The following is a 12,609-nucleotide window of genomic DNA, read 5'->3' as shown; positions in this document are numbered from 1 at the left end:
CCTGAGCATATACCTGAAAAATTCTAAAGGAAAATACATAAAAATAGAGTGGTATGACTACGGATGAGTTCTATTTTTTATTTCACTTTTTAAATTATCACCAAGGCAAATTTAATTCGTTTTATGTAACGCAAATAGCCTTTACTCATTGTGATTCTGCAAAAACAAATAAGAAAATGCTGCAAATACAACAGCTAGAATTAAGAATCCTCACCAGTGGAGCTGGATAGCTCATATGCTGTTGGGGGAGAGTAAAATGACACAACCCCTTTGGGGAACAGTCTTACAGTGTCATAAAAAGTTGAACATAGACCTACCATGTGATCTGGCCATTCCAGACCTAGGTATTAACCAAGGGAAATGAGAGTGTGTGTCCATATCATGACTTCTCCAGGAATGTCTATAGCAACTGTTAAAAAACAAAGTTCAAGCTAGTAAGTTTAAAGATCTAATTGTCTTTATTAAGTGATTCATGAATGGGCAGCATGCCTTCCAGCAAGTAGAGAGCTACTCAGGAGTTATACAAAACGGAAGGTTTTTATAGAAATGAAGATGGAGCAAGGAAGTTATCAGCAAACAAAAGAAAGGAGTATTGGGGCCAGGACGTCTTCTCTTTGAGGGAAGGGACGCAGGGGTTTTATCTTCTTCTTCTGGGGGATTAGGGGAGCCACGTGACAGATAACCTTATTGGCACCGACCAGAAAATTCCAGACTGGTTGATTAAAATTACCTTTCTGGGGCCAGCCCAGTGGCATAGTGGTTAAGTTCCCACACTCGGCTTCCGGGGCTGGGGTTCTCAGGTTGGGATCCTGGGCACAGACCTACACACCGCTCATGAGGCCATGCTGTGGCAGCATCCCACACAGGGGAACTAGAATGACTTGCAACTAGGATATACAACTATGCACAGGGGCTTTAGGGAGAAAAAGAAAGAGGAAGACTGGCAACAGATGGTAGCTCAGGGCTAATCTTCCTTTAAAAGCAAAAAAAGGAAATAAAGAAGGAGGAATTTTAAAAAAAAAAAAATACATTTCTGGGGCAGGTCTAAACTGCAGTTAGGTTAGGTATTAAATCTCAGTTTCGTGTCATGGGCTTTAGCACAGGTGATGCCATTTTGGGGCTGTGATTTTCTCTTTAACACAACTTTATTTCAAACACACAAAAATTAGAAACACCACAGATGTCCATCAGCAGATGACTGCACAAACAACTATAGTATATCCACACAATACTATGCTGGGCCAAACTATCGACATAGGAACTGATATCGAACCTGCAGCGAGTTCGCTCACCCATTGTGCAGCAAGCCAATCTCAGACACCGGGTGTAGTGGAAGAAAGTAGGACTTTATTATTGCATAGCCCTGAGCAAGGGGAGAGGGCAGCCAATGCTGAAATCCCAAACTCCCCGAAAAGCTAAAAGGAAGGGTTTTTATTTGGGGTTTTAGGTAGGGGAGGGGGAGCATATGGCCTTGCTGGTCAGAGCTTTTCCACCAGCCTGTCTTTGGCCCTGAGACGCTTGCAGAGAGAAGGGAGCCCATGACCTTGCTGGTAAGCCGCTTTCCCACCAGCCTGTATCTCTTTGTGGGGAGGAGGAGAAGGAGATAACGAGTCCAGGTGGTTGTCCTTGGCTGTGTCTGTCTCCATGGAGGATAGTGGATTCTGGAGCCAGGAAGCCAGAGAGTAAGCAGGGAATGAGTGCTTTCATTTTAATCCCACATATGCTGGGTTTCATGTAGGGGAACTGATATCAGGACTGATATCAGAACAAATAGATAAATCTCAAAATAATTATGCTGAGTGAAAGAGACTGGGCAGAAAATAGTACATACTGTATGATGATGCCTATTTTTTAAAATTCTACAAAGTGCAAACTAATCAAGAGTGACAGAACGCAGATGAGTGGCTGCTTGGGAAAAGGGGTGCTACCAGACCAAAAGGAGTTCACTTCAGGGCGAGTCAAAATCGATTTTCCACCAGAAGTAGTTGCCACACAGAGGAGAGTTTAGTTGCAGCAAATAGGAGACCATGTGGAATCATTTCCAGAGTCGTGGTTCCCCAAACAAAGGGAAGCAGGTCCTTAAATAATGAATATTTAAAAGGGCAGTTTTGTCATCATGTGTAGAGACGTATTAGCTGGCACAGGCTCAGTCTGAGAACAGGATCCCACATACATCTCATGTTATGCTAATAAGGCCTAGGCTCCTCCTAGGGCAGAGATTACAGTGTTAAAATGAGGAAAAGGGCATTTTCTGGTCATCTTCAGGTCATCTGCGTAGGTGCTTCCCTTGCAGTGGGGCTCGATCTGGTTCAGGCCAGTTGACGCTGGTGTCTCTTCCTGACATAGCTCTGAAAAACAACCTGGAGGAAGGGTTAAGCACCTCAAAACTTCCTTTGAGCTGCTGAGGGCGTACCCTGGTGACAGAACCCAAGGGTTCCAGGCCCAGTTCTGCCCCTGCTCACTGGTGGTCTTGGCTAAGTCACATTCTCTCTATGACGCTCTGTTTCCTCACCCATAAATGAGACCAACGCTCTCAACCTATAACATGGAAGAAAATGTGTGGATTGGATCTGTCTTATTACTGTGAGGGACCCCTCACCTCAGCACAGGCCAGGAAACAGTACGTGCCCATTTTCCTCACCTCCCTGGTCTCTCACTTCCCCACTGGGAGGTGGCCTTGGGCCCTGGTGCTCCCGGGAGTTGGGCTGAGGCTGCATCTCTTTCTCCCTAGAGCTCCATCGAATTTCGTCCCTGAGGACCAGCACCACAGTGAGGGGACTGAAGACATCTTGTTGGAGAAGCATTGCCCTGTCCTACCCTAAAACCCTTCTATTTGTAGCCATCGTGTGAGGATAGGAGAGATTTTGATTACAATCTCTTTGTGTTGTTTTGATGAACTAAAGGGCTCATTAAAATGTTTACCATATAAGCTTTGCTCTCCATTATTTAGATAATCTTTAATATTTTTCAAAATCATTGTCTTATTTTCTCCATAAAGTGTTTGCACAGACAGTATCTTATTTATGTGTGCCTAGGTTCCTATTTTTCTTTCCATTCTTTCACTTTTTCTTTGGATATAAGACTGAAAATCTTTCCCAGAAAAGTAAAAGAATGAAAAAAAAAATGTTGAAGCATCTAGGAATGCATTAACAAGATATTAGGCAACGGAAAGTTTGCAAGAATAAGGATAGTGCAAAGAATACTAATATAATCTTGGCCCAGATTCACTTATTTTTCTCCATTTTCTTTACTGTTTGTGCCTGCCTAATTTCTTCCTCAGGATGTAGATACACAAACACATAACATTTTTCCCTGAATTATGTGAGATAAAGTTACATATGGTATGGCCATTTATCCCTAAATACTTCCGAGGGATTTTCCTAAGAATTAAGATACCCTCTAATATAATCACAGTACTATTATCAACTTCTGCAATTTTAATCTTGATACAATACTTCTATCTACTCTGCTGTCCTTTGTGTAATTTTTCAAATGATTCAAATATCCTCTTGGCCTCTTCATTACAGGATCTAGTCTATACTCAGTTATGCCATTTATTATGAAGTATCTTTACCTTCCTTTAATCTGAAATACTTTTATCGCCTGTCTTTGCGGTTTATGACTTGAGCATTTTTCTAGTATACAGATTCCTCACACTCCTCATTTTGTAAAAGAACATTCCACAGTTATCTATCATTTTCTCATGATTAGATTCAGGTCATTCTCTCTCAGTTGAAATACTAAATGATCCTGTATCTAGTTCAGTGTTTCATATTTGGCGGCACAGAATGTCCATCCATCCCCCACTGAATGTCAGTTTTGATCAACTGATCAAGGTTTTGTCTGATTTCTAGAATATATAATCACCATTTCCCTCCCTGTAGCTAATAAGCTATCTATGGGGAGATACACACAGTGAGAAGAAGGTCGGCTGTGAGCTAGGAAGCAGGTCCTCAACAGACTCCAAATCTGCCTTTGCCTTGATCTTGGACTTCCAGACTCCAGAACTATGGAAAATAAATATCTATTGCTTGCCACTCAGTGCTAGAGTTGGAAAACCACCATTTTCCCATCATAGTAAAGATACTCTTGCCTGACTCAACTTTGGTATGATGATGGTTTTCCAATTCTTGCGCTCTCTGTGCCATAATTGATTGACTCCAGAATCCTGTTTGATCCTCCTAAAAGACCTATGAGATTAAGCAGCATGAATAACATTTTTCTCTTCATTTTACAATTTAGAAAACGGGAGCTTAGAGGTGTTGAGTGACTCACTTGAGATCACATGAGGAGCCTAAGGCAGAATTGAGACCCAAATCCTGGTTTTTCCCCTGTTTAGGGTGCTCCGTTCCTGGCCTCTTTACACTCTCCATGTAATAGGCATGTTACATGGGACCCCCAAATAGCTTGACGGGCTCCTCAAGGGATGGTGATAGAGCAGGTGGTCAGCATTATTCTCTCTCACTGGTAGGTTGGATGTTTAAAGCAGCAATAGTTAGATCAGCCTTGGTGAATGGGAGCTCTTGGAGATACACCCATGCATAGCCTCCATTCCTGCTTCCATGGGTACTCTGTTCATGCCTGCATTGTGCCAGAACTAGGGTGGCAACATCAACGATTTGCTGATGACAACTGGACAAGTCTTTCTGAATACTTGGTGGTTCACTGCCTCTCCTGTAGTGGATCCTCTCTGGTGAACATTAACATGTGATGCAAAGATTGTCACATTCCATACCCCCTCTTATGGATTCATCCACTTGCCTCTTCCCCCAGACCTCCTTGTTTCCGATATTTCAATCTTCTAGGCCCTTGACTAACCATCCAAGCTAGTCATCATTGCCCATGAGCCTGGGTATATCCTTACCTCTGTCTACTTCTCTTTCCATACAAAACTGATGACCAGGTGTACCACCAGAAGCTCTGTCTACTGGGGCAATATCCTCTCATGAAAGTCCTTCAAGGCCATGCCTAATTGGGACATAATTCAGGAGCAGTCTATTTTCGACTAGCCCCCACATCTCAAACCAACTCATCCATTAACAAACGTTGGGCCTTTTTTTCCTTCAGTAGCTGGTAATAAGTCCCCCACCATCACATGGGCCATGCAGTGAGGGAGGTGTTTCTGTGCATCACTGTCGGATTACATGAAGATCTGGACCACCTGCCTGCACAGCTTACTTGTGCCCTTTGGTCCTACTTTTGCCCTGTATCAACCATGTCTTTCATCTTCTGTGTTCTGATGCTTTGACATCTGGGGCCTTGCTGACCCTTGAGGGACTGTTCCTCCCAGGGTTAGCCAATTCCTAGAGATCATAAACAATATGCTTTTCAAATGCAAACCAGTCAGTCCAGAGCCCACACCCCCAACCACCTTTTTTATCTCCTGGCTGCTATGCACCTGCCCTAATCACCCCAGGGCAGCCACCAGACAACTAGGGAAAGCTCCAATGCCCAAGAGCCCACCTAAATTATTCCAACCAGCCAATCCTAAACCCTCTTACCCTGCATCACCTGTTCCTTCCCAAGGAAACCACAATAAAGGCTCTCACACACAGTTCCCCCCTCTCTCTGCCGCCTGACCAACCCTGGCACTTCATGTGGCTCCTGTGGCACGGCATGACCCTCTTCAACTTGGGATCTGTGAGTATTGCAAACTACCCTTTCATTGGCAGTCATCTCTTGATCTGTTGCGTTTACCATACCTCAATAATAATAAAACCTATACTAAAGCATTGCCAAACTCAGACGTAAAAGTCCATCTTTTTTATTGATTAATGTTAGACTCACCAAACCTTATGAATTAGAGAGTCTGAAAAACCCCAGCTCCTGACAAGCAGTTCACATGATGTCTCATGGTCAAATGTTCAATCTTTTCCAAACCTGGTGTCATGCCAGTAGCTGATTTTCGAATGGTGTATAATTCTATGTTGAAGATGACGAGATCCTATTCCACAATTCCAGAGGTCTGTGTTGTGATTCTCACAGTGTGGCTTGCCATCAATGCCACATGGTCTCTTTTCCAGCCCAGATACCTCTAATACTATAAGGTCTACTGGGTCATCTGGCCCACGTGGCAGGCTGCCTATCCTGCAGCCTGGACCTGTTGCCGAGCCTCTCCCTGTCTTGTGCCCCACTCAGAGCTGACAGCCTTCCGTGTCATGTAGTAGATGGGTTGGAACAGCTTGCCAGTTGGAATATTCACTTTCAGAATCCAAAGAGTTCTATGAAGTATGGTGTTTCCTTCTTAAGAGGTGGGAGTGTGAGGCACAATAACTTGTCCTCTACATTGGAGGGAACTCCTGACGTGCCCCATAGCACTGGACTCCCAAAAACTTTACTACTCTGGCAGTCCCCTGAAACTTTGTAGGGTTTACCTCCAACTTCTGTGGTGCTGGTGTTTTACCAGGGCCTCCAACATGCCTGCCACTTCTTGCTCATCTGGTAGGTGAACAATTTGCCAGATCAATGGCTGAATACCAAGCACTTGAAGCTGTCTTAATCTGTTCTAGAAAAGCAATGGGAATAACTTCTTCTTTGATTCTTACAGTAAATCACTGTCATCCTCCAACATCCATCTGGTTTTTGGAGGGGCCCAACTGTTGAATTAAATGGGGATATGACGCAGACCACCACCCTGTACTACTTGGGTCATTAAGAATCTCTGCCTTTCTCTCTGGGATGTGATGCTCTTTTTTATTTATATCTTAGACAGGAATGGGGTAGAGAGGCAGTTTCAGAGTAATCCACTTGGTCTTCCCCATTGTGATAGCTTTTACCCTACAGGCCAAGGAACCAATTTGACTTGCCAACTATAAGTACATTTATTTCAATTGTGCATTCAAGGTCTTGGGAAACTACCACCAGACGGGACAGTGAAACTGCAGACCTTCCTTGAGACAGACCTCCATTTATTACCTGGCTCCCATATTCCTCCGTTCTAACACAGAGATCACAGTGATGCTTCCGGTCACTAAGTATAGCCTTGAAACTTGTTGGTACTCCCCTGTTCTCAGTGTACCTGAGTAAATAGCCATATGTCCCTTCGCGGAAAGGGCTGGGAAAATCATTACCACATGTACTGGATGTGATGTTGCAGGGTCCTTCTTTCTGGAAATTTGGCTTCTTCAGTCAATGGGTTCTGGGTCTGAAAAGTGACCAGGGTCTGGAAATGGGGCAAAAGATTGTGACATTTTATTAATGTCAGCCTCTTGATCATCCATTCTTTATTTCATTTGATTGTCTAGATTGAGCACTACTGCCTGTTGTCTGCCCATACATCTTGTGTCTACAGAGACACCATGTTCTATTAATTGTCTCCATAACTCTTGGAAGATAAAGCACTCCCTCCACTCTCCCCCTCCCTGCTTCCACTTTGATCTCACTGCTCACTATGCTCACTGAGCTCTCCTCGTTTCTGAAAGTCAAGTGCCGCCCTTGTTCTGGAACAAATCCCCTACTGTCAGCCTCAGCCGGCAGAGGACAGTCACCTCTGAACTTCTCAGTGATGCTGGTGCCCTTCCCAGCACAGTATTTATCTCAACAGAGGGTCTTCCAGGCTTTCCAATGAAGCACAGTTGGCTGGTACATTTTCTAGCCTTACATAAACTCTTCTTTCAGCTTTTGCCAAGCAATTCTAGCGTTTCCGCTGAGTGTGGAGCCATCTATTTCTCCTACCCTCCAAATGTCCTTCCAGGAGTGTGTTAGCACAATCTCCCGGCATCCTTGCCAGAGTGTTTAAATCCTGTATCACAGGACTTTGCTCCTTTTCTTTTATTTTTTTATAATAAAGCAGCATTTTATTTATTTTTTTTAATTGAGATATAATTGACACATAATATTATATTAGTTTCAGGTGTACAACAGAATGATTCAATATTTGTATATATTGTGAAATGATCACCACAATAAATCTAGTTAACATCCATCACTTCACAAAGTTACAATTTTTTTTCTTGTGATGAGAACTTTTAAGATCTACTCTCTTAGCAACTTTCAAATATGCAGTACAGTATTATTAGCTATAGTCACTATGCTATACATTACATCCCAGGACATAGTATTTTATAACTAGAATTTTGTACCTTTTGACCACTTTCACCCATTTCACCCACCCTGTCCTCACCTCTCTGCCTCTGGCAACCACCAATCTATTCTCTGTATCTATGAATTCAGTTTTGGGTGTTTTTTTTTTTTTAATTTAACATATAAGTGAAATCATACAGTATTTGTCTTTCTCTGTCTGACTTATTTCACTTAGGATAATGCCCTGAAGGTCCATCCATGTTGTCACAAATGACAAGATTTCATTCTTTTTATGGCTGAATAATATTCCATTGTGTATATTTCACCACATCTTTTTATCCATTCATCCATTAATGGACACTTAGGTTCCTTCCATGTCCTGGCTATTGTAAATAATGCTGCCATGAATATGGGAGTGCAGATATCTTTTTCAGTTGGTGTTTTTGTTTCCTTCAGATAGATACCCAGAACTGGAATTGCTGGATCAGATAGTAGTTCTAAGCGTTAATTTTTTGAGGAATCTCCACACAGTTTTCCATAGTGGCTGCTCCAATTCACATTCCCACCAACAATGGACTATGGTTCTCTTTTCTCCACATCCTTGCCAACGCTTCTTACCTCTTGTCTTTTTTTATAATGGCCATTGTAACAGGTGTGAGGTGATATCTCACTGTGGTTTTCATTTGCATTTCCCTGATGATTAGTGATGTTGAGCACCTTTTCATGTACCTGTTGGCCATTTGAATGTCTCCTTTGGAAAAATGACTATTCAGATTCTTTTCCTGTTTTTTAACTGGGTTATTTGTTTTTCTGCTATTGAGTTGTATGAGTTCCTTATATATTTTGGATATTAATCCCTTATCAGAAATGTGGTTTGCAAATATTTTCTCCCTTTCCATAAATTGCCTTTTCATTTTGTTGATTGTTTTGTTTTTCGTGAAGAAGCTTTTTAGTTTGATGGAGTCCCACTTGTTTATTTTTTCTTTCAGTGTCAGATTCAAAAAATCATTGCCAACACCTATGTCAAGGAACTTATTTCCTATGTTTTCTTCCAGGAATCTTATGGTTTCAGGTCTTATGTTCAAGTCTTTAATCCACTTTCAGTTAATTTTTGTGTATGTTGTAAGACAATGGTCCAGTTTCCCCAACACCTTTTATTGAAGAAACTGTCTTTTCCCCACTTTACATTCTTGGCTCCTTTATTGAACATTAATTGACCGTATATGCATGTGCTCCTTTTCAATAAACTCTCCAGTACTCACTATATGTTCTGCCCTCCTTGATGCAGCATTCCCAGGATCCAGACCCAAACCCTCTCCTGCAGATACAGATTGGCTGGGGGCTGCAGCAACTTCAGGGGATGGTCCTCTTCCTCCCTCATCAGGCCCAGCTTTTCCCCTGTTGTGTTTTTTGGTAACTTAACCCTAGTAATTGGTTAGTGGTCAGGAAGGTGGGGAAAAGTAGATCCTGAGAGGGGCACAGGTTTTATTGCAAAGTAGAGGCCTCTGGCTGCATCATCTTCAAGCAAGACTGGGAGGAGTGGGCCACTTTTGCAGGCCCAGAGAATTTAGAGATTGGTGTTTCAAGGTGTTTGCTTGCTTCAATCCAAATATCACCATCCTGAGTCTCAGGGTTCTACTTCTTTCCAAACAAGGTCCTAACCTTGGCATAGCAAACTTTATGGAGTTGAGAATTCAACCTTATCTGAAGTTATGCTACTTGTACATTTTGCCATTGGGCTTCAAGAAGCCCTCTGATTTTCACACTTTCCCTTAAATTGGCAATTAATCACACTCAGCCTTTCCTTGTCAAGAGGTCTCACTAATATCTATTCAATTCCATAGTCCTTAAAATTGTCACTTCCCTCAATCTCATAAAGACCTGCGATATAGCACCCACCTATGCATTCCCTTCCGTCAACATCCCATCCCAGTTCGACACCAGTGACAGTTTTAATGATTATGCTGCTGTAGCCTGACGTGTGCTATCAGTACTCCACCAGTCACAAGAGACAGGGTCCCCACTGCCAGCAAGCTGACTGGTGATCCAGTGCTAAAATCCCATTTTAGAGTCTGCTTTCCTAGGACCACTGCTGCTACCAACTGTCACAGGACAGATGCCCTGAAAACAGATTCTGAGACGGAGAATAGCATGCAGGGGTGTTGTTCTCTAGAAAAATACTAACAAAGGAGTGATGTAAGGGGGGTTGAAATGCTGTACGATTGCCACAGAGGCCTCATTTGATCCTACAGGGAACTCAAACCAGGATGGCCCTTTAGTGAGGTTGCAAGTTGAAGCAAGGGAGCCAGGCCTTTGAACCCCTGCAGTGAGCACCACCGGATGTGGACTGCCCCTGTGGAGGAGACGAAACCTGCAAGAGACAGCTTCCTGCAACCAGGACAATTCCCATGGAGGTATTTAGTTGTGAGCCATCAGTGGCCAAACACACTGGCACCTGGGGGAACAGGTGCTCCAGCCCTGAAGGGGCATCCTAGCAGCCGTGCACAGTGTGCTCTAAAGGATGTAGCAAAGTTTCCAGCTTCAGTTATTAATTTATATTTTGCTCCCTGCAGTTATATCAGTTATTGCTTGGTATTTTTTGAGGGCTTGTTGTTAGGGACATATATTTATGAGGATATATCTCCTCTTTCAATTTTTCTTTTTATGAGTGCATACCATGCTTATTTATCCCTTTGTGACCTTTTAAAATTCCTTTTTGTCAGTTAATAGGATTACTACCAGTAGTAGTCAGTGTTCAGCCATAGAAGCAGAACCAGTAGGACATATATACTAGGAGGTTTTTTGCAAGGAATTGTCTTACTCATTGGTGGAGGTTGACTAGGCAAGATCAAAATCCAGGGCAGTCTTTCAGGAAAGGCAGGCTGGAAGCTTGGTCTACAGAGTGTCTTCTTCATCAGAGAAGCCTCAACTCTGCTTTCAAGGCCTCTCAACTGATTGAATCGGACCTAGATTAGTGTTTCATCGAATGGCAGGAGACTGTAGCCTAGCCAAGTTGACGTATCAAAGACCAACATACTATTCAACTCTCTTTTTGTTCAAATTTGCCCAATGTGGTAATATTAAGATTCTCTGGGGCCAGACCTGTGGCGGAGTGGTTAAGTTCACACGCTCCACTTTGGCAGCCCAGGGTTCACCGGTTGGATCCTGGCTGTGGACCTACACACCACTCATCAAGCCATGCTGTGGCAACATCCCACATACAAAATAGAGGAAGATTGGCACAGATGTTAGCTCAGGGCGAATCTTCCCCATGGGAAAAAAAAAAAAGCATACTTAAAAAAAAGAATACTCTGGGGCGGGCCCCGTGGCCGAGTGGTTAAGTCCATGCACTCTGCTGCAGCAGCCTAGGGTTTCGCTGGTTCAGATCCTGGGCGCAGACATGGCACTGCTCGTCAGGCCATGTTGAGGTGGCGTCCCACATGACACAACTAAAAGGACATGCAACTAAGATATACAACTGTGTACTGGGGGGATTTGGGGAGATAAAGCAGAAAAAAAAAAGATTGGCAACAGTTGTTAGTTCAGGTGCCAATCTTTAAAAAGAAAGAATACTCAAAAAAAAAAAAAAAACGAATTTCTGACACTCCTCCCATCAACAGATGGAGTCTACATTTGCTTCCACTTGATTCTGCACAGACTTATGACTGCTTTGCCCAAGAGTATGACAGAAATGATGATACGTGACTTCCAAAGCTATGTCATAATCAGTCATAGAGCTTCTCCCTTGTTCACTAGAACACCTTTTCTTGAAGCTTGGAGCTGAAATGTAAAAAGTCCAACCACCCGAGTCCTTCATGCTGAAAAGGCTACACGTAGGCACTCTGGTCAAATCCAAGCTGAGCTCTTCCTTAAGTCATCTCAGCCCACATGTGAGACACGTGAGTGAAGAAGCCATCTTGGAAGTGGACCCGTCCTGCTATCAAATCATCTTAACTGAGGCTCTGGACACAATGGAGCAGAGAAGAGCCATGTCCACTATTCTCCTTCCAAATTCCTGACCCACAGAATCCGTGAGCATAATAAAATGGTTGTTCTTTAAAACCATTAAATTTTTAGGTGGTTTGTCAACACAGCAGTAGATAACAGGAACACCTGGAATATGTTTGTCTACCCTTTTATTTTCAGAGGTTTTATGTGTCTTTGTTTTGTGTCTCTTATAAACAACCTGCTGTTGGATGTTGTTCTTTTTTCCTACCTGAGAGTCTCAGAATCAGACTCTGAGGGACTCAGAGTGAATGATTATGCACAGTAAAGTCCGAACCAGCACTTCGCTTCTTTCTGCCTTTAGACCCACATCTTTCCTGCCCATTCTTCCTCCAGGAACTCTGGCACCAGGTTTTCTCTCGTTCATTAGCACAAGGCTTCCACCTCCCCGTCCCCCTCCGCCAGATGCTGGTAGCTCCCTTACCTCCAAGTCGTCTAGCAGACCTGCCTCTGCCCAAGGAAACTTTAAACTTGCCTTTGGAACCTTTCAGGCTAACAAGCAAGTCATAGAGATGGGTGGAGGAGGTTGCCATGGAAACAGGTCCACGGAACAGGGTTCGGGCGGGGGAGGGCCGAGGCGCC

General features: G+C 43.3%; 1 long non-coding RNA gene across 1 annotated transcript; it reads right to left on the bottom strand.

Annotated features, from left to right (window-relative positions):
* Positions 1 to 526: 526 nt before the first annotated feature.
* Positions 527 to 12,567, bottom strand: LOC123276080 (uncharacterized). The gene is made up of 3 exons (XR_011493547.1): positions 12,452 to 12,567; positions 7,071 to 7,162; positions 527 to 2,360 (listed from the first exon to the last, which is right to left on the bottom strand). It is a non-coding gene; the product is annotated as an uncharacterized lncRNA (long non-coding RNA).
* Between the last annotated feature and the right edge of the window lie 42 nt (positions 12,568 to 12,609).

This window comes from Equus asinus, chromosome 13 (assembly GCF_041296235.1).
Source record: "Equus asinus isolate D_3611 breed Donkey chromosome 13, EquAss-T2T_v2, whole genome shotgun sequence".
NCBI lineage: Eukaryota > Metazoa > Chordata > Mammalia > Perissodactyla > Equidae > Equus > Equus asinus.
This window is presented reverse-complemented; position numbering and strand designations above follow the sequence as displayed.